This window comes from Schistocerca americana, chromosome 9, assembly GCF_021461395.2.
Source record: "Schistocerca americana isolate TAMUIC-IGC-003095 chromosome 9, iqSchAmer2.1, whole genome shotgun sequence".
Taxonomy (NCBI): domain Eukaryota; kingdom Metazoa; phylum Arthropoda; class Insecta; order Orthoptera; family Acrididae; genus Schistocerca; species Schistocerca americana.
Window position 1 is genome coordinate 130,176,748 of NC_060127.1, and position 19,625 is coordinate 130,196,372.

Sequence of the window (19,625 nt, forward strand, 5' to 3'; positions counted from 1 at the left end):
TGGCTATGAGATACTATGGCCAACGGCCTTGCCGCAGTAGTAATGTCGGTTCCCGTCAGATCAGCTAAGTAAGCTCTGTCGGGCTTGGCTAGCACTTGGATGGTTCACCGTCCATCCGCCGAGTGCTGTTGATAAGCGAGAGCGCTGACCCCTTGTGAGTCAAACTGTGGAGCTACTTGACTGAGAAACAGCGGCACCGATCACTAAAACTGACAATGGCCTGGAGTTCAGTGTGATGACCACATGTCCCTCTGTATCCGCTTCCGGTGACGCCTCAGGGCTGAAGTTGACACGGCGGCCGGTCGGTACTGGTGGGATTTCAAGGTCTGTTGGGACAGTGCTTGTTTGTATGAGACGCAGTCCTTCACAAGTTATTCACCTAGGCTCTGGAGGATCCCGGGGAGAGAAACATAGTTTGAACGATCTTTGCTTTTAGTATGATCACAAACGAAGTGTAAACGATGATCCGGGGACTCAAAGATACCTCCCAGGCCGCTGACCTCAAAATCAACCTTTTAATGACCAAAGTCGTAAGTCCTGTCAGTATTACGGCCTCCATCGGGAAGCATGCTCTAGATATATTAAATACGTACATATATATGGGACATAAAATCCAGAAACAAAAACGGTAATCTGACATCAGAGGTCACCTGGCGAATGGTTTCACCTGGGCGGAATTGAGGAGACTTTGCTACATTCTCCATAAACCGATTATCCCTACAAAAGCTGGAGGCTTAAGACAGATGCATCCCGCCAGTGACACACGGGTTCGAAACAATGTCACTACAAGGAGTGCAAATCGACTCCGGGTATGTCAAAGGGCAATGGAGAGTTGTATGCTCGGAGTGAGTCTGATAAAGAGACCATCAGACCTGTTACGCATGAGTTTTGATGTTGCAGAGGCACCTGTCCTGAGTAACTGGGTAACGCCTTCTATGGTGCAGCCCCTAGTTTCCGAGAAAATCGATGATTAATTGTTTTGCATACCTGCTATGTTCGTTTTCAGAATGAAATTTTCACTCTGCCGCGGAGTGTGCGCTTATATGAAACTTCCTGGCTGAAGAAAATGGTGTACCGGACCGAGACTCGAACTCGGGACCTTTGCATTTCGCGGGCAAGTGAGCGGCTAAGGTTCCAAGGCTATCACGCTGGCGGTACGGATTAGCCAAACCTGTGCTGTTTGCTTTTACAGCAATGTTAAAATTTTCTACGAAATAATTAATAATGCTCTCTGTTTGCTGAAGACAGATAGAGATATTACTTCGAGGGAAGATTTCATAAAAATACATTCTTTACTTCTGTATCAATTTAACGCACCTTCTTTCACTGGAATACTGAGGTACGCATGTTATACATAGAAGGTGGTCGAAGATAGAAAATTCTTTTTGAATTTAAACGAATTTTGTTTTTGGTATGGCTTTTTAAAAGTCCGCGTGTCTGCAAGGCCGTAGCAATCATTAAATATGCGCAGAGGTCTAGCACCTCGCGTTTCCGTAGCTTCCGTAAGAAGTGCTATCCATCATTCTATTCTAGTACAACAAGCAATGATAGCGATTGTGGATAAGACGATCCTGTAATCTATTCTGTAACAAACGGAGTACACATTTTAAGGAAGGCTGCAGTAATGTTCATTAATTACATAACTGAAGTGAAACTGAGTACTTTCGAATAATTTCCTATACTGTGAAATTAAAAAAAAAGTACACAGACAAGACTTGAACCCGTACCGTAAACCGTAACCACGGCGTTATGAGAAAAACTGTAGATATAAGCGGTAACTATAAAGTTTCAAGATCCATTTCCTCGGAAACTTGGGGCCGTCACATGAAAAGCCACTCACCAGATACTCAGAACAGGGGGCTATACTACATATCGGAGACTCATCAAAGTCCGTGACTAACAGGTCTGATGTCCACCTTGTGGGAGTCAGAATGAAGAACGAAAAGATAGAAAGATGGACCCGGGTCTATGATGTCGTGCGGATAGCGAGAGGAGTTGGACAGGACAAGTGGACAGGAACAACCCCAAATGATCCAAAATGCTGATGCAGAGGCGTCCAAGGGAATCACAGATGGCTGTCGGACGTTCTATGGTCCGATGGAGAAACGATATCGGTCGAGTAAGGATCGACAGAGGCGGAAGAAGAAGAAGAAGTAAGACAGAAACTTGCAGTATCTTCATCATCATCTACAACCACATCTCTGGCCAGAAAGCCATCTCGTGGTGTGTTGTGGAGGGCATTTTGTGCACCACCGTCACTACCCCCCCCCCCCCCCCTCACACATCCAGTCCCCTCACACCCTGTTTCTGTTCCAGATACGACTGGTCCGTGAGAAGACCTATTGTTGGTAAATACCCGCGTGAGCTCGAGTTTCTCTGATTTCACCTTCATGGCCTTTTCGCAAGATATTCGTAAATCTAAGCGATATGTTGGTTGCCTTCCGTAAGTGGCATATACAGTCATTTGTAAATGACATCATGGTCGCCTTTTGAGTATAAAGTTGTCTATTTGTACAACTCAGTACTGCAGTTTCGGCTGACTGGCCGTGGTCAAGTGGAAATTCTACAGAATTCTTAAAACAAAGCGTACCCATAGAATGACAAATAATGGCATGCATGTGGAAGTAGTATAACAAAATAAAAGAGCATGAACAAGAACACATTTGATTGTGCTTTTCCACGTGTCAGAACCTATAAATCATCTGACAGACATGCATGTCACCGTTACCTTCATTAAGCTAAGTCTTTAAATGTAAGGATGCTTCTACAGTAAATAAGAGTGAGACTATGTACTTCATGTAAATGGCGTGAATTATGTCTACTGTTACCGTTGTTAACATCTTTCACATGAATCATATTAAATCCCTAATCGTGTACATTGTATATAAGACAACTGAGACAAATGGCGAAAAAAAAACCTTTACAGTTTGTGTTATTGATGCATAGTGGATGTGATGGCATATTTCATACCATTTTCGTGATTTTCGGCATGTATATGATTAGAGTTTATACATGACAATGATACTGTTTGCATATTAATTATCACATCTGAAGAAAGAAACAACATGATGAGACTGATAATTCCAATATTTGCAGCAATCAGATGATCCTGACATCTTACATTATTATATGAACATTCAATATGTCAATTCTTAAATTGCACATAGTGTAGAATTTTCTTTGTCTAGGTTTTGTAGCACATAAATGACTTCTTGCACATCTGATATCTCTTCTGGGATAAGACTCGAAGGAGAAATGTCAGTTACTCTTGAAACATTATCAATGTATCACAAAAACAAACCAGTGATTAAGTAACTGACGCTCCCTCTGTCAGGAGTTGTTGGTAACACTGATTGCGTCACTTTTTAACGGCATAACGCTTTTGTTTTATGTCATCATTCAATTACACTGCCGACGAGCGATGAAAAGCTATTTTTAACTATGGCACGTATGGATGTTATCACTTTAAGAAAGATCTTGAGGACGCACCCACACTACGCAAGGAAGAGTTCACGTGCGATAATGACTTCAAAGGTTTTCAATCACTAACGTAAATAACAAATCGACTCATAAATTTATTAAATTAATGCAAAACAAGCAAAAATTATACGCGTTTTTCATAGCTTCTTACAGAAATTGTCAAACATTCACAAACGAGTCATTAATTCTCAACGAATAAAGAGAAGCCAGCCGGAGTGGCCGAGCGGTTCTAGGCGCTACAGTCTGGAACCACGCGACCGCTACGGCGCAGGTTCGAATCCTGTCTCGGGCATGGATGTGTGTGATGTCCTTAGGTTAGTTAGGTTTAAGTAGTTCTAAGTTCTAGGTGACTGGGATGACTACAGCAGATAAGTCCCATAGTGGTCAAAGCCATTTGAACCATTTTTTTTAATAAAGAGAATAAGATAGAATAACATTAGTTACCGCTTGAGTACATAGTACTAAGTGCTATAAATACTTTTAGCACACTTTGTTCTGACCTGACATTCCGAAGAATTTTTGATGAAATTATAAATCGGCTGCGCATTTCCTCTTGGCATGTCGCTTGCAAGTACATCTAGAATGACGGAAACAGCGATCCAGCAGCTCTGCCAAAACAGCTGCAGGTCTCCTCCCTGCGTACCTCTTCTCCATGAATGCGACGCCATGGTGAAATCGTGCGCCCTGACCGTCCAGAAGGATTCCACAGTTTTCTGGGAAGAAGTCAGTGTGGTCATGGAGATCGTTTATTTCGCAGACATGTTACAACCGGTACTCCAACGACTAACTTTCAGAGGATGTTCGGAGATCTTCTATCTATTTTGGCGTAATTTTTAATATAGTTTTTATTTTATTTGCTGCCATTTACAAGTGACCTATCTCATTATTAAGACAGGTCGTATTTTCACAGTATGAAATGACATATTATAACATTATGACATAGTATAAATTCGCAAAAACTTTATGAAATAATAAGATTTTGGCATTTCAAAAGGAGAAATAAAATATCACAGTAAGTCCACAGATTGTGTTATACATCCCACCACCAAGCTTCCTCGGGTTTGAGGGGTCGGCAAATCATCGAGCCTGTGAAATTCGAGGTGGTGTACAAAATTTATCTTTAATTTTCATTCGATCGTTTTACGTGTGCAGACGTGTATATTTACTACTCGTATATTACTTTTGTTATAGATCACATACGCTTTACACAGGGTGTAATTGGTACATTGTTTGTATACCTTTGGCTCCCTTATTTCTATGTGATATTTGTATGGTAACATTCGTAATCAATTATATCATTTCGATTACAGTTATTACTTTATCTATGCTTAATAGACAATTATGTCGTTTAAATTACAGATATTACACAAGCCATATCTACGTATATAGAAGTTGTACTGTAGTGTTCTTGTAAAAACCCATTTATTTACCAAGATTCCTATGTTAACACAGTTAGCAGATTACTAGTTTCGGCAATATATATTGCCATTTTTACTTTCACAGAATCGGGCAGCGGAAGTCACATCGTAAAGTCTTAAACAAGTCGAAACATTACAACGACAGGCCAGGTGTGGTGCCATAATGTATGTATGACATACATACCTGCAGTACGAACGGCACTAACAAGACATTCTTACACCAAGCTGTACATACATACACCTGGTATGTCATTCTATTGTCCCGACATTCTTATGCATATTACATAGTCGTAATGTGACAGAGTGGTCTCCTAAATCGTATATTTAGATGAAGAGCCTATAACACTTCCTTGGGGAACGCCAACTGTGACCTTTCTAACGACGGGATATATGTACCCTATCTATCTGCGCCTAGTGTTATTCACACTGAAAGTGTGAAAAAGTGTTCTGAATATTTGAGAATGGTTTTATTGACAAGAGGCGGCCACAACCTTCTGTGCAAGACTTACTTCAAATTTTGTAAACTTTTAGTAGTGCATAAGTAGTAAGGCGTACTACTTAGGCGATTTCGAGAAAATCGCGTTAGCGTACACGCTCCGTAATCCATAGCTCACTCCATGCAGTCGTGCTCACATATTTTTTTAGTTTATGTTTCTTTTCTACACTAGTCATATTATTTCAGAGATACTACAACTGGAAGGTAATATGATGAAAGGACACGTGTATTTGCATGAATTTTTACTGAATTTCCAATGCTATTTTGTTGTTTGCTAATTTTTGTTACCACAACAAATATTATAACCATCGACAAATAAAGTACTAAACGCATAAAAATTTACTGAAAATGTATGCCTGCCATGATATCTGAAATCCCTGCAGTCGGGTAAGGTACCGAGAACAGCTTGACACCTGGACGCTTCGATCTACAGAACCAGCTCCCTAGGATGTGAGACAGGCTTGGGAAATCCAATCAGACATCGATAAATAAAGATGTAAATAAATTTATCGAATGATACAGTGAGTTACAATACGCCAGAATATGAAGGTAACGTAAGACTAATAGTCGGACGTGCTTTCGACATTACAATTTGCAAAGTGATATTTTTCGTACAGACACAGGGAAGATAAATTAATAAGGCATCCTATTACATCGAATGAATGCAGTTTTTCCGCATGTACAAGGAACCTTCCTGGTTTCAAAAGAAATACAAAGTTCGTTGACATTTTGAAAAATTCTCTTTCTTCTGACAATCTGGATGCAAAACATGCGTATCGCAGCATTTGAATGAAAAGCGGTGCCGAAAATTGGCGATGTACGACTGAATGTAATGTAATAGCATCTTCATCAGAAGCAATTTGTCTTTCGTAGCCAATCGAAGATGAAGAAGCTTGGTAAAACTTTTAACGTGCCTATAGAAATAAATGTCCCTTAGTATTTGTTGTAATAATAAAATTTGTCGACAGCCAAATAACACTGGAAATTCAGTAAAAGATCAAGCAAATGCAAGTGTATTTTCATCATATTGACTTTCAGACGTAATATGCACGAAATAATATGACAAGCGGTGAGAGAAATATAAATTTAACAAGATAAGTCGGACTCGTGCTTGTAAGATAACCGCCGGTGACAGTGGCCGAGCGGTTCTGGGCGCTTCAGTCTGGAACCGCGCGATCGCTACGGTCGCAGGTTCGAATCCTGCTTCTGGCATGGATGTGTGTGCTGTCCTTGGGTTAGTTAGGTTTAAGTAGTTCTAAGTTCTAGGGGACTGATGACCTCAGAAGTTAACTCCCACAGTGCTCAGAGCTATTTTGTAAGATAACCACGCGATCGCCAGCATCAAGCGCTCAGGGTCGCAACGCACCGGTACATCATTGACGAGAAAAATTTCTCTCGCGACTTTCTCGAAATCGCCTTAGTAATACGCCTTACTACTTACACATTATTTTGTCCTAATAGACTTGAACCGTGGTAAAAATTGCTGTTTTGAAGAGCGTGCCGCAGCGTATAGTGTCAAGCAGTGGCGCCGCTGTGGCAATCGCAGCTTTGGTGTCTCCCTCTGGTGGGAAAGGAGGAAGCTCGCCAGTCGGTCAGTCTGTGTCAGTCTCTCGTCCCCAGCTTGCTAGTCTGTCTCTCGTCTGCTTTTGTTAAGCAGTTAGTGTCTCTCAGTCGTCCGGAGTTGTAGTATGTCTGTCGTTCGGATCATCCTTTAAAGCCGGAAAAATGTCTTCCCGCTCCGCCAGTAAGTGAATTTAGCGAGTGGTCGCCCGGTCGGGGCTTAGTTCCTGCATCTGAGTCTGCGCGTTAGGCCGCCAGTCTGCTCGAGTTTGCTCTGGCAACGGTCATTGGCGGTTGGATCGATCGGTTGGTCGGTCGCTCACTGAGACACAAGACGAGTTGTCCGCCTTGAGCGTTGGCGCATGTGAGGTCGTCACGTAAGTCCAGTGGGCCGCGGCGTATAACGAGGGGTAGTGACTTCGCGGTCGACACGAGAGCAACAGGAGTCAACCTACGACCACAGTCTGGTCGGTAGGAGCTGCGACGCCGTGAGACGGGAGATCGGCGCGCCTTCCTGCGTCCGCTGAAGCGGCTGGCAGCGGACGGTTCGGAAGAGCGATTTGGGGGATGCTGCGCCAGCTCTTCTCGAGAAATCTCAGTTTATTAGAAGTTAAGTGATTGGTAATATGTTGTGTGATTTACTCTTGTTAAATTCTACTTGTTTTCTTGGTCAGTTTCTCGTCCCCAGCTTGCTCGTCTGTCTCTCGTCCGCATTTGTTAGGCAGTTAGTGTCTGTCTGTCGTTCGGAGCTGCCTCTGTCATGTTTGTCGGATTTGGTGTGTTAACGAATTTATTACTTGGAGTTTAACGGTCTAATTCCTGAAATATGTTTTGATTTTGCCTGTCATCTTGAGAGGCGGTAACTGTGTACAGTGGAGCATCTTAACTAGTTTGGCCAACCTTGTAGAAATTTATATAAGATTGCATTTTATGGGCTTTTATTTTAAATGTTCATTTTAGTATATATAGTTGTCACCCTTTCACTTTAAAACTTTTCTTAGAAGTTAAAACCAAGTTGCACCTTTGGTGGCAAAAGTTAATATTTGAATTTTTTGTGTTTCGTACCATTTCCATCCCTCCTATGGGGGTGGATAGTTGTGTGCTTGTGTAAATTGTTAAAACTTTCAGTTTAAAGTAATCTGGTGTGTTGCAGATTTGCACAAGTGTAGTCTTTCAGAGGCTGTTGTGAGCCGTCGTAACTACGACCGTGTCAAAGGGGAGCGGCAGGGTTCTCTGCCCGAAAGCTCATACAGTCAAAACTTGTTTCTTTCTGACTCTGAATAAATTGTAACTTCATATTTAGAGGGTGCTTTCTGATTATAGTTTTGAATCTGTTTCTTTTAAAAAATGCTTTTAGGCATAATTAAAGTGAATAAAATTCCCATTTGGTAAAAGGAATTTGGTTATGATTTTTTCAGTTACTCCCTGGCAACTACTTCCACGCTTACATAGTGTGATTAAATGTGTTAATGTTCTTGATGAATCGCTAGTAAATAAATTCTTAAGAATATTCTTTGAAAATAAATCCACGGTTCAAGACTATTAGAAGTGTATAAAGTTTGAAGTAAATTCGTGATCTTAACTTTGTGGCCTACCCTTGTGAGATACAAATTATCTAGTGCTATACGGTTTACGTCCTCAACACTTTACGGTATAAAACGCGAGCCGCTATCATTCGCACCTGGCTTTTGGAAAGTTTGCTGCATTCCTACTGCCGACGCACCGGCGATCTGCAGCGGGGGTCGAATGCGGAGTGAGTGATGGCGCCAGAGGCCACGCCCCGATTCCACTGCCCAGTGTCCACATGAGACGCCGCGCATGCGATCTACGCGCCGACGCCGCTGACCACTGTCCGGTAGGGGACGCCCGACCGGCCAGGGGGGACGCCCAGCGTCGGCGCACTGACGCCTCGCGGGGATCCCCCGGAAAATCCGCGGCAGCCAATGAGCGGACTCAGCGCACAACACAGCGCCCGCCTACAGGATCTGAAGGGGTCAGTTCTTCGACTGGGCATCGAGTGGGACAGAGAACGCATAGGACTTACCTACAGGGCGTGGATTCAGGAATAACCAGTCGTGTGAAACATAGCGTGCATTCATGACACGAACATAGCAAAAGACGTAGCTGAACAGGTTCATTTCAGCTTCAGAGATGGTCCCCAAAGTATTCGACTCTGAACCACATCTGCTTACAACCGAGTACTCTGCAATAGGGAGGGCTTAAATATGCTGACGGTTTAAATTATTCTGTCACACCAAAGACAGACTCGCATGGGTATGACAGCTTATGTAGCAGAATACCAAAGTACTGTATTTGTTAGCCCGCTCGTCCATCTCCGCACTACGAGATGGCGCTGTCATATAGAGACGGACCAAATTCTCCTTCCGCCGATCCGCATATTAATATGTAACGCAGCCAATGAGATTGCTGCTAACGTAGAACCTTTTCTCCTCGCGGATTACACTCACGCAGTGATACCTGAACGCGTGAGGTATTATAACGAGTGTACAGACCTCCGATTAGTCAGTCTGCATTAGTCTGCGTTTGTCTGTACCAGTCTGCATTAGTCTGCATTAGTCTGTAGTCATGTTTCAGTCTGCGCCTAATAAGATTATCATATTTCTGTACATAGCCATGAAGATAAATGTATAGACACTCTGTCAAGTATGAGAGAGATGTGAGAATAAGATTAACGTACCAAGACCAAAGGAACCTCAGACTGTCAATTGTAAATAGCATCCAGAACCAAGTTAAGTTATTTATATGCTTATTATTATTTTAATTAATGTGTGTGAAAATTAATCAAGATCTGTTTAAAGTTGGTCACCGTCAATCTGCTACTCTAAGCGTGCAAGTGGCATTTCTATCGTCTGACCTAACGGCAGAAGATAAACACACCACGATAAGACCACGAGACATATTGCTGACACTTGCCTACTTCGTTAGAGCGACAAGTCAAATAATCTGATGGTGTGTGTACCGAAGGTCTTACAGTACACACAACACAGCCCTTTATCTAGACCTTTTCGTTTCGAAACGGTGAGTTTCTTGACCGATTAACGTACTCTGTAATGAAGCGACTTTATAAAAAAGGAGAAAGGGATAATGTAGCCAAATTTTAGATCAGTTTCAATGCCATCGGTGTTTGCTAAAGTTGTTGAAAAGCCTATATATATGCAAGGATAACTGCTCGTTTCAATTGACATAATTTGCTGTCAGATGTACAGTTTTCTTTTATAACAGGTTTAACAACTGAAAACGCTATATTCTCTTTTCTCTTTGGAACTCTGGACGGATTAAATAAATTGTTGTGAATGCTAGGCGCCTTCTTTGATTTAACTAAGGGGTTTGATGGTGTTGGTCACAAAATATTACTAGAGAAGTTGGACCACTATCGAATAATAAGAGGAGTAGTTCACATTTGGATCATCTCTTACTTTAAGAACAGGTAGCAGAAAGTCATTTTCCGCAGTTTTAGGAATGATTACCACTTGCAGTTTCAATGGAGCACAGTTAACTGAGATGTTACCTCAGGGGCCCCTGTTGGGGCCACTACTGTTTCTTATTTATACAAATGATGTGCCTTCTAGTATTATACGTGGTTCTAAAATATTTCTATATTCTGATGACACCGGCTTGGTAGTGAAGGATGTTATGTGCACTTTGACACAGTATCAAATACTACAGTTCAAGACATTTTCATGGCTGTTAGAAACTGAACTGATGCTAATTCACGGTAAGACTCAGTTCTTACGATTTATAGCACACAGTTCAACGAAAACTGACATTTTGATTACACAGAATGGGCATATGATTAATGAGTGAACAGTTTAAAATCGCTGGAGTTCAAATGATAGTTAGCTGTCGGGGAAAGCTCATGTTCAGTATCTTGTTCAAAATCTATATGCTGCTTTATTTACCATTAGTGATAGTTCAACAAGAAAAGTAGTGTACTTTGCGAATTTTCATTAGCCTATGACGTATGGCATTATTTTTCTGGGTAAATCTTCTGCGTATTTTGTGGCTCACGAACGGGCAAAGGTCCCGAGTTCGAGTCTCGATCCGGTACACAATTTTAATCTTCCAGGAAGTTTTACATCAGCGCACACTCCGCTCCAGAGTGAAAATCTCATTCTGGAAACATCCCCTAGGCTGTGGCTAAGCCATGTCTCCGCAATATTCTTTCTTTCAGGAGAGCTATTTCTGCAAGGTTCGCAGGAGAGCTTCTGTAAAGTTTGGAAGGTAGGAGACGAGGTACTGGCAGAAGTAAAGCTGTGAAGAGAGGGCGTGAGTCGTGCTTGGGTAACTCACATGGTAGAGCACTTGCTCGCGAAAGGCAAAGATCGTGAGTTCGAGTCTCGGTGTGGCACACAGTTTTAATCTGTCAGGAAGTTTCAGGCCTAAAATATTCTGCCACATCCATTTTCAATAAGCTGTAACAGTAGTTCAATAATTTTAGCAGTAATCCACACATTTTCAAGACTAAATTGGAAAGTTTCCTCATAGCTCACTTCTTCTATTCTCTCGAGGAACTACTGGAAAATTTAAAAAATTAAGCTGTTTCCCGTGTTATGTTGTTTATTATTTTCTTTGAAACTTATGGCATTTCGTCTGCGTTTCATTTTATCTATTATTACTCTTCTGTTATAATTTTATGTACTGACTCGTCCCATGACCACAGAGTCTTGGTCCTCAGTTTGGTACTACGGAACATTTAATATAAAATAAACATTCGCCATCGGCTTTGCTCGTAAAACGGAATCATGTTGTCAATAATAACATCAGTCAAATTACTGGGTGTACGGGACTACAGACAAAACTGCAGAATTACAGCGTCTGTGGGTAAGTGGGTACCATGGTATCAGGGTCAATGATCAATTTTCTTAACATCGGTCTGCTGCAAAATTGCTGAAAGTATTCGAATACAGTAAACTTTCTAACGTTTAGTGATCAGCACTGGTTGTAGAAAACATCGCTCGTGCGAAACTCAGCTTGCTCTTTGGTGCATGATATACTGTTCGCTGTGGATGAAGAATATGGAATCCCTCTGTTTTGACGGATTCCATATTTCTAGATCTTCGGAAAGCGTTTGACACGGTGCACCTCTGTAGACTGATACCAAAGGTACGAGGAAAATGCAGTAGGTTCCCAGAGACATGTGTGGCTCAAAGACTTCTTAAGTACGAGAAATAGGTATGCCCTTCTCGACGGCGAGTGTTCATCAGAGACTAGAGTGTCGTCAAGAATACCCAGGAAAGTGTGATAGGACAGCCATTACTTTCTATATGTATAAATGGTTGTAATCCGAGGCACTCTTACAGCACAGTGATAGGTCGACGATATTCTGCACCCAGTTTTGTGGCCCTTCATGGCAAGCCATGCTGGGCCTACATTTCATCAAGATAATGTCCGCCACATCGCTCCCCAGTTGAGAACGGTTCCAGCATTAAGGACTGGGTCCTACAAGCAGCTCTGGATTATGGTGATCTAACTCACCTTTTTGACACAATCTGGCACAATATTCCTGAGGAGGGCATCCAACAATTCTAACCATGAATTCTAAGCGAATAAAATGGCTTAAGGGTCGGAGATGGACCAATGCGTTATTCACTTGCTCAAATAAATCATACAATTTTTCTGAAATTATAATCATTTCTTTGTCTGCACATGTACATCACATCTACTGATTTCCGCCCCATTTGGATAATTGCTTCGTTGTGCGTCGTTTCTTGGATCATCAGTCTCCTGCCGACCTTTTTTTTTGAGTCATTTTGAGTCATCAGTCTACTGCCTGGTTTGATGCGGCTCGCCACAATTTCCTCTACTGTGCCAACCTCTTCATCTCGCAGGAGCACTTCAAACTACATTCTTTGCTGGATGCATTGAAGTCTCTGTATTCCACTAGAGTGTTTACCCTCTAAAGCTCCTTCTGGTACCATGGAAATGATCCCCTGACGTCTTAACAGATATCCTGTCATCCTGTCGCTTCTGCTTGGCAGTGGTTTTCATATGCTCCTTTCCTCGCCGACTCTGTGGAGAACTTTCTCATTTTCTACCTCACCATCCCACCCAATTTTTAACATTCTTCTGTATGACTTCTTTTCAATTGTTCCGATTCTCATCTTTTCCGCTTGCCCTACAAGCAACGTTTCACTACCATACAAAGCTGTACTCCAAACGTACATTCTCAGGCATTTGGTAAGGACAATGTTTGATACTAGTCGAATTCTCTTGGCCAGGGATTTCTTTTCCGCCAGTACTAGTCTGCTTTTTATGTCCTCCTTGCTGCGTCCATCATGGATTATTTTCTGCCTAGGTAGCAGAATTCCTTAACTTCGCTACTTCGTGATCCCCAATACTTATGTTAAGTTTCTCGCTTTTCTCATTTTTGTTACTTCTCATTATTTCCTTCTTTCCTCGATTTACTTTCATTTCGTATTCTGTAGTCACTAGACTGTTCATTCCATTCAGTTCAACATATCCCGTAATTCTTCTTCGCTTTCACTAAGGGCAACAGTGTTATCACCGAATCTTATCATTGATATAATTTTAATACCGATGTTGGTCCTTTGTTTTATTTCCGTTATTGTTTCTTCGATATACAGGGTGAGTCACTAACTATTGCCACCAAAAGTACGAGTAACTCCGAAAATACGATAGATTTGAAAAGTTTGTGGGACAAAAGTTGCATGGGACAACGGGGGCCATAATATGTCGTTGGTTTTTTGTTGCTAGGTGGGGTCGCTTCAGATATATGAAGGTCAACTTTGTTTTTTCAAAAGGGATGCTATAGTTTGGTACTTATTTTCTGATAGCGGCTACCGAGACGAATCCAATGATGTGTAACAGTAAGGTCTTTGAAGGTCGACGACGGTCACAAAGGTGGCATGAACGTCCATTCACAGAAGGTGTTCGAAGTGGTGACAATTGGTATCAATGCAGTGCTGCAATCTTTTCACCATGGATTGAGTGGTTTGATCACATCGGCACTTATCGGCACATGCTCTGACAATTCTCTCACGATTATCTTCGGGTCAAGTTGGAACGTCTCTATAAACAAAAAAATCCAGAGGCGTCAAGTCTGGCGACAGAGCCGGCCACGACACATCTCCTCCGCGTCCAAACCAACCATTTGGGAATTGTCTCTGCAACTCATTTCTAGCCATCAGCGAAAAATGTGCCGGTCACCCATCGTGTTGATACCACATTCTGCTCATTGTTCCTAAAGCTATTGCTTCCAATAACAGACCTAAAGTTTCTTGCAGGAATGTGGTGTACTTACTACCATTAAGATTTCCTTCGATGAAATAGGGGCGTACAATTCTGTCCTCCAGAATCCCTCACCATGTACTCACCGACCACGGTTTTCGCTGTACAAACTGCAGCATCCAACATGGATTTTCATTTGCTCAATAATGCATGTTATGCAAATTAACATTTCCATAGTTCTTGAATGTAGACTCGTCAGTAAATAAAATCAAATTAATAAATGTGTCATCCCTCTGAATCTGAAGTTGAGCCCATTGGCAGAATTGAACGCGAAGCATACAATCCATACCAGTAAATTCTTTGTGGAGACTGATATCGTAAGGATGATATTTATGGCCATGCAGAACACGAACAACACTACTCTGGCTCATGCCAGATTCATTGCGATTTGACGCGAACTAACACAAGGATCGCGAACCACAGTGGCAAGAGTACCAATTTCCGTTTCCTCGTTGGTAACTTTCCATTGCCGGATATGCTTCCAAGGCGTTAAAGAACCAGTTGTTCTCAATTTATCACACACATATTTTAATAAACTACGTGTTGCTCTCACTCAATTTCTGAATTTCATTGACATTCTCCGTAAATGAGAAGCAATCGACTTGTTCTTGGAAGGAATACATCATTCACATCCGCTTGATACTGCAATACTAGTCTTACCGTTCCTATTAGTGTTGTATTGCGAAACCGTCGAATGGTATTAACATGTCAGTGGCACGTTAGATGGATACGCCTTATTCGGCGAATATTTACTATTTGCAAGATATACGAGAGAGAATTGTCAGAGCATGTGCTTCGATAATTAATTTAATTTATGTGAAATCTTATGGGACTTAACTGCTAAGGTCATCAGTCCTTAAGCTTACACACTACTTAACATAAATTATCCTAAGGACAAACACACACCCCCGTGCCCTAGGGAGGACTCGAACTTCCGCCGGGACCAGCTCTGCGAAAGGACCATCCTGCCACTCGGAAGGCCGCAGTTTGACCCCTTTCAACGACGCTCAGTTGGCTGTAAGAAGCACGAGTACGTCACTGTGGGGTGGTTGCCTGCTTGCTTCACACGTTTGCACCACACCGAGCCTTCTGGCTGTGAGAATTCGCTATTAAAGAGTAGACACTGACAGCACTCTGGTAGCTAGGCCACTGCGTTATCTGTTGGCGGACGACGTTGAAACCAGCTGAAAGCAGCATCAGGTTGATGTATGCCATCATCGGATGAAAATCGATGTCGTCTTCGCAGGTGTACTAATTCTTCTTTCCGGGAGTGTATTTGCGGGGATATGAAATGGAATGATCACATACGAGGGTTGGAACCTAAACAGTGGAAACTATTTATTCACAAACGATACAAGAATTGGATATTTTTGGTAAGGTGTTACGGGACCAAACTGCTGAGGTCATCGGTCCCTAAGTCTACACACTATTTAATTTAACTTAAGCTAAAGACGACACACACCCATGCCCGACGGCGGACTCGAACCTCCGACGGGTGGAACCGCCTATGAACCTAAGTTTGCCACCTGCTTGATCTGCGGCTGTATGTACGAGGGTTGGAACTTAAATAGTGGCAACTATTTATTTACAACCGATGCAAAAGAGTTATGTGTTTTCAATCTCAAATAGTCACCAGCGTTGTCTAGAACCCGTTGTCAGCGATGTGGAACGCGTAGTATACTGTTAGCAGAGCCTGTTCTGTTGATGGTGCCAATCGAGCGGTCTACTCCCTGTCGAATCTCTGGAACAGTTCTGAAGCGAATGCCACGAAGTGGTTCCTTCATCTACGGAATCAAATCAGTCACAAGGACTTAAGTACGGGGAGTATGGTGGATGGTACAGTACTTCCCAGTCCCATCGACCGAACAGAGCAGCCACAGCTTGCGCTGTATGCGCCCGCGCATTGTCGTGCAAAATGATGGGTGGGTTGTGCAGAAAGTGTCGCCGCTTTTTTCGTAAAGTGGTCGCAAGTGATGCTCCATAAACGAACAGTAATACTGTGCACTGACGGTCTGCCGTGGAGGAACGTAATGGATTAGGGTAACATCATCACAGTCGTACACGAGAATCACCATAACTTAAGACGGCTCCATTCGCACCATCAACAGAACGGGCTCTGCTAACGGTATACTACGCCTCCCAAATCGCTGGCAACGGGTTCTACACAACGCTGGTGACTACTTTGAAAGACCGTAACAGGTACAAAGATGTAACTCTTTCGTATCGGTTGCAAATAAATAGTTGCCACTATTTAAGTTCCAAGACTCGTACATACAGCCGCTGATCAAGCAAGTGGCAAACTAAGGTTCATAGGTGCACTAGTCTACAAAAGAGACCGCTCACTTGTGTGTCCCATTGCTCAAGTGTGTGGACCCATACCGAGTAGGACTAACAGGGGATATTGAATGGATACAAAGCAGGGTGGCACCTACAGTCACAGTTTTTGTTTGAGTCAATGGAGAGCATCATGGAAATTTTGATACACCTGAAATGGCAAACGCAAGGTAGACGCAAGTTATCCCACGAAAGCCTATTTACAAAATTTTAAAAACTAGTATTACATCGAATATTCTTCATCCCCGACGCATCTCTCTCATATGGATCGTGAAGGCAAAATTAGACCAAGTACAACACCCACAGGGACATTGAAGCAGTCATTCTTAAAGGACCTTATACGCAACTGGTATAGAAAGTAATCTCAACATCTCCTACCCTGTTCTATACATTCTGCCGTGCATTTCGCAGTAGTTTGTATGGTACTGATGTAGATATGTAGATGTAGATCTGTTGGTGACAGAGTCCGGTAAGTCCTTGCAAGAAGTACCCATATAACACGATATTGCAATCCTAATTGAATAATATTTACCATTACGAAGTTGTCAATGCGTTCTGGACTTTACAGTGCAACATCACTCGTATCAGAATACTACTCTTTAATGCCACAAACACAGCTGCATAACGGATTAATAAGCACTCGTGCTCTAGTTTTCCGTGGATTCATACCTGGGTTGGAATTCAAAGGAAAAAAAAAAAAAATTCCACCGAACCTGCACAAACTGTCTTGTTGGTGAGATGCTGAACGCTTAGGGAACGGATGAGCAGATGACGTTAGTATTCCTCATTGAACAAACCAGATCCGTCAATAATCGTGATGATGATGATGATGATGATGATGATGATGATGACGTGATGATGATGAGGATGATGATGGTGGTGGTGGTGGTGGTGGTGGTGGCGATAATGATGATTGTGATAGATTTTCTACATTATTCATTTCTATAACATAAGAATTCTTTCCAAATTAATGCATTACACATTTGGAAATCATAGAAATATATGATTTGGGGATAGTGGAAAGGACTTTGAAGGAGGCAACTGACTACTACTACTAGTGTTAGCAGTACTGCTACTATGAAGAAGGTAGTTTCCTCTCATTTACGACGCTAGTGGAATCAAAATACAATACTATTAATATTGAGTCATCAAATTGCTATATTACTGGCATATAACTATGAAGGCTTTTTTTTCAGCAGTCTCAGCCGAATAGCATATTAAATACTCTGCAGTTACAAAAAAGTGTTCAAATGTCCAAATGTCCAAGTGTTTCTGGCATAGACGGTGAGGTTGAAGAAATTATGACTGATGAATCCTCTCAGACAGACAAGTAATTATTAGCTTGATGGTTATTAGTGATTAAAAGTAACTGCAGAGTCATCAGTTCCTAAGCTTACACACTACTCAACCAAAATTATGCTAAGGACAAACACACACACCCATGCCCGATGGAGGACTCGAACCTCCGCCGGGACCAGCCGCACAGTCCATGACTGCAGCGCCCGAGTCCGCTCGGCTAATCCCACGTGGCACTCTGCAGTTACAGCTCAAACCCTGTTTCTGCATTGATACATACACAAATAGGAATCCAAGCAATCACTGTTCGGTTACCTTGCCAGGACCTCGTTAGCAGTCTTTATTCCCATGTGCCAGCCACAATAACTGCATAACAAGAGGAGAGGGTTTGTTGCTGGCACGCTAGGTGCCGCCCTCCACACACTGTGAGATGAATTGAACACTGCTACATTCAGGGCAAGGGAGGATGGCACGATTAGATTCGAACTCCTATTTGAAAAGGACGGATCAGGCAGCTCACTATGATGATTTTGATCTTCTGATGGTATGATGTGATGTGGTGATATGACACTGTGGTGATGATGATAGTGAAGGTGATTATAGGCTATTTCTGTAATAGCGGAGTTCTTTCTAAGTGAATGTAGTGCTTGTAGTGCACAAGAAGGGATCACAGAGAGATAAAATTTGGCGACCATGACAGGATCTTGAGTGCCGTAAATCGAAATCCCGCACTGACGATTAGCTGCATCTGAGTACTAGTTACTGTGATATCGATTGGTTCCCTCACGTTTAACGCACTTCCGTATTCCAAACTGGGTAGTATACTTAGTATGAAATTTCTTTCCAACAGTGGCAACTGCAGAACAGATTGAATGTTGTTGAGCTATAATTTAAACCTTCCATTGCATCAAACACATAGATATACGTTGCATGCAAACACCTTTCGGTTACCTTCCAGCCGTCAATAGATGAGGAAGACGTGCATGTATTATTGGTGTACTGTGTACTCTCCGCGACACACCGTGTAGCGGCTTCCACAGTAGAGATGACGCCGCAGGGACTGGAGAAAGCAGTAAGGGAGAAAGCAGAAGTGTATCACACTCGCGAGAGGCAGTTTCCATTCCGGCAGCGTCGCCCACGGAGACCGTCTCCAGATATTGGTTTGGTGTGGGAGCCCCGGCAGACACTCTGTGAGGTGTCACCTGGAGCGGCCACGCCCCCGCGCCGCCGGGCGGCAGCCAATCCGCCGATGCGGTGCGCGGCAGGAGCGGCAGCCGCCAGCCACCGTGTAAGAAGCGGCGAGGCGGCCCGCCGCCTCATTTCCCCCGGCGCCCGGCTAAGCCCGCGGGAGCCTGCAGCGCGTAATCCCGCGCCCGCTGACTGACAGGCGGCGCCGGCTGTCGAAGGCCTGACAGCTGGATGAGCGCCTCAGAGCGCGCCGAGCCGCCTGCCGGCTCTGTCTGCATGCGCCGCCTTGCCTGTCTGCCTTTCACTCCTCCAAAACGCCTTCTGGGCCGGAGCGGTTCTTGTCCGTCTCCTGTTGTTAACCAGAGTACGTTTAGAAGTTCCTCAGGGTCCCTTACTAGGGCCAATACTGTTCTCGATGTACGACTACGCATACGTGTCTGTCAGCTCCGTCTGCGTGGGCTGCCTGTCACCCTGTCTTCCTTTCCTCCAAAATCCTCTTGTTTCCCGTTTGTTTCTTGTTGTTGTGAGATAAAGTTCCTCAGGGTTGCATGTAGAGCCAGTACTGTTTCTGATATACAACTAAG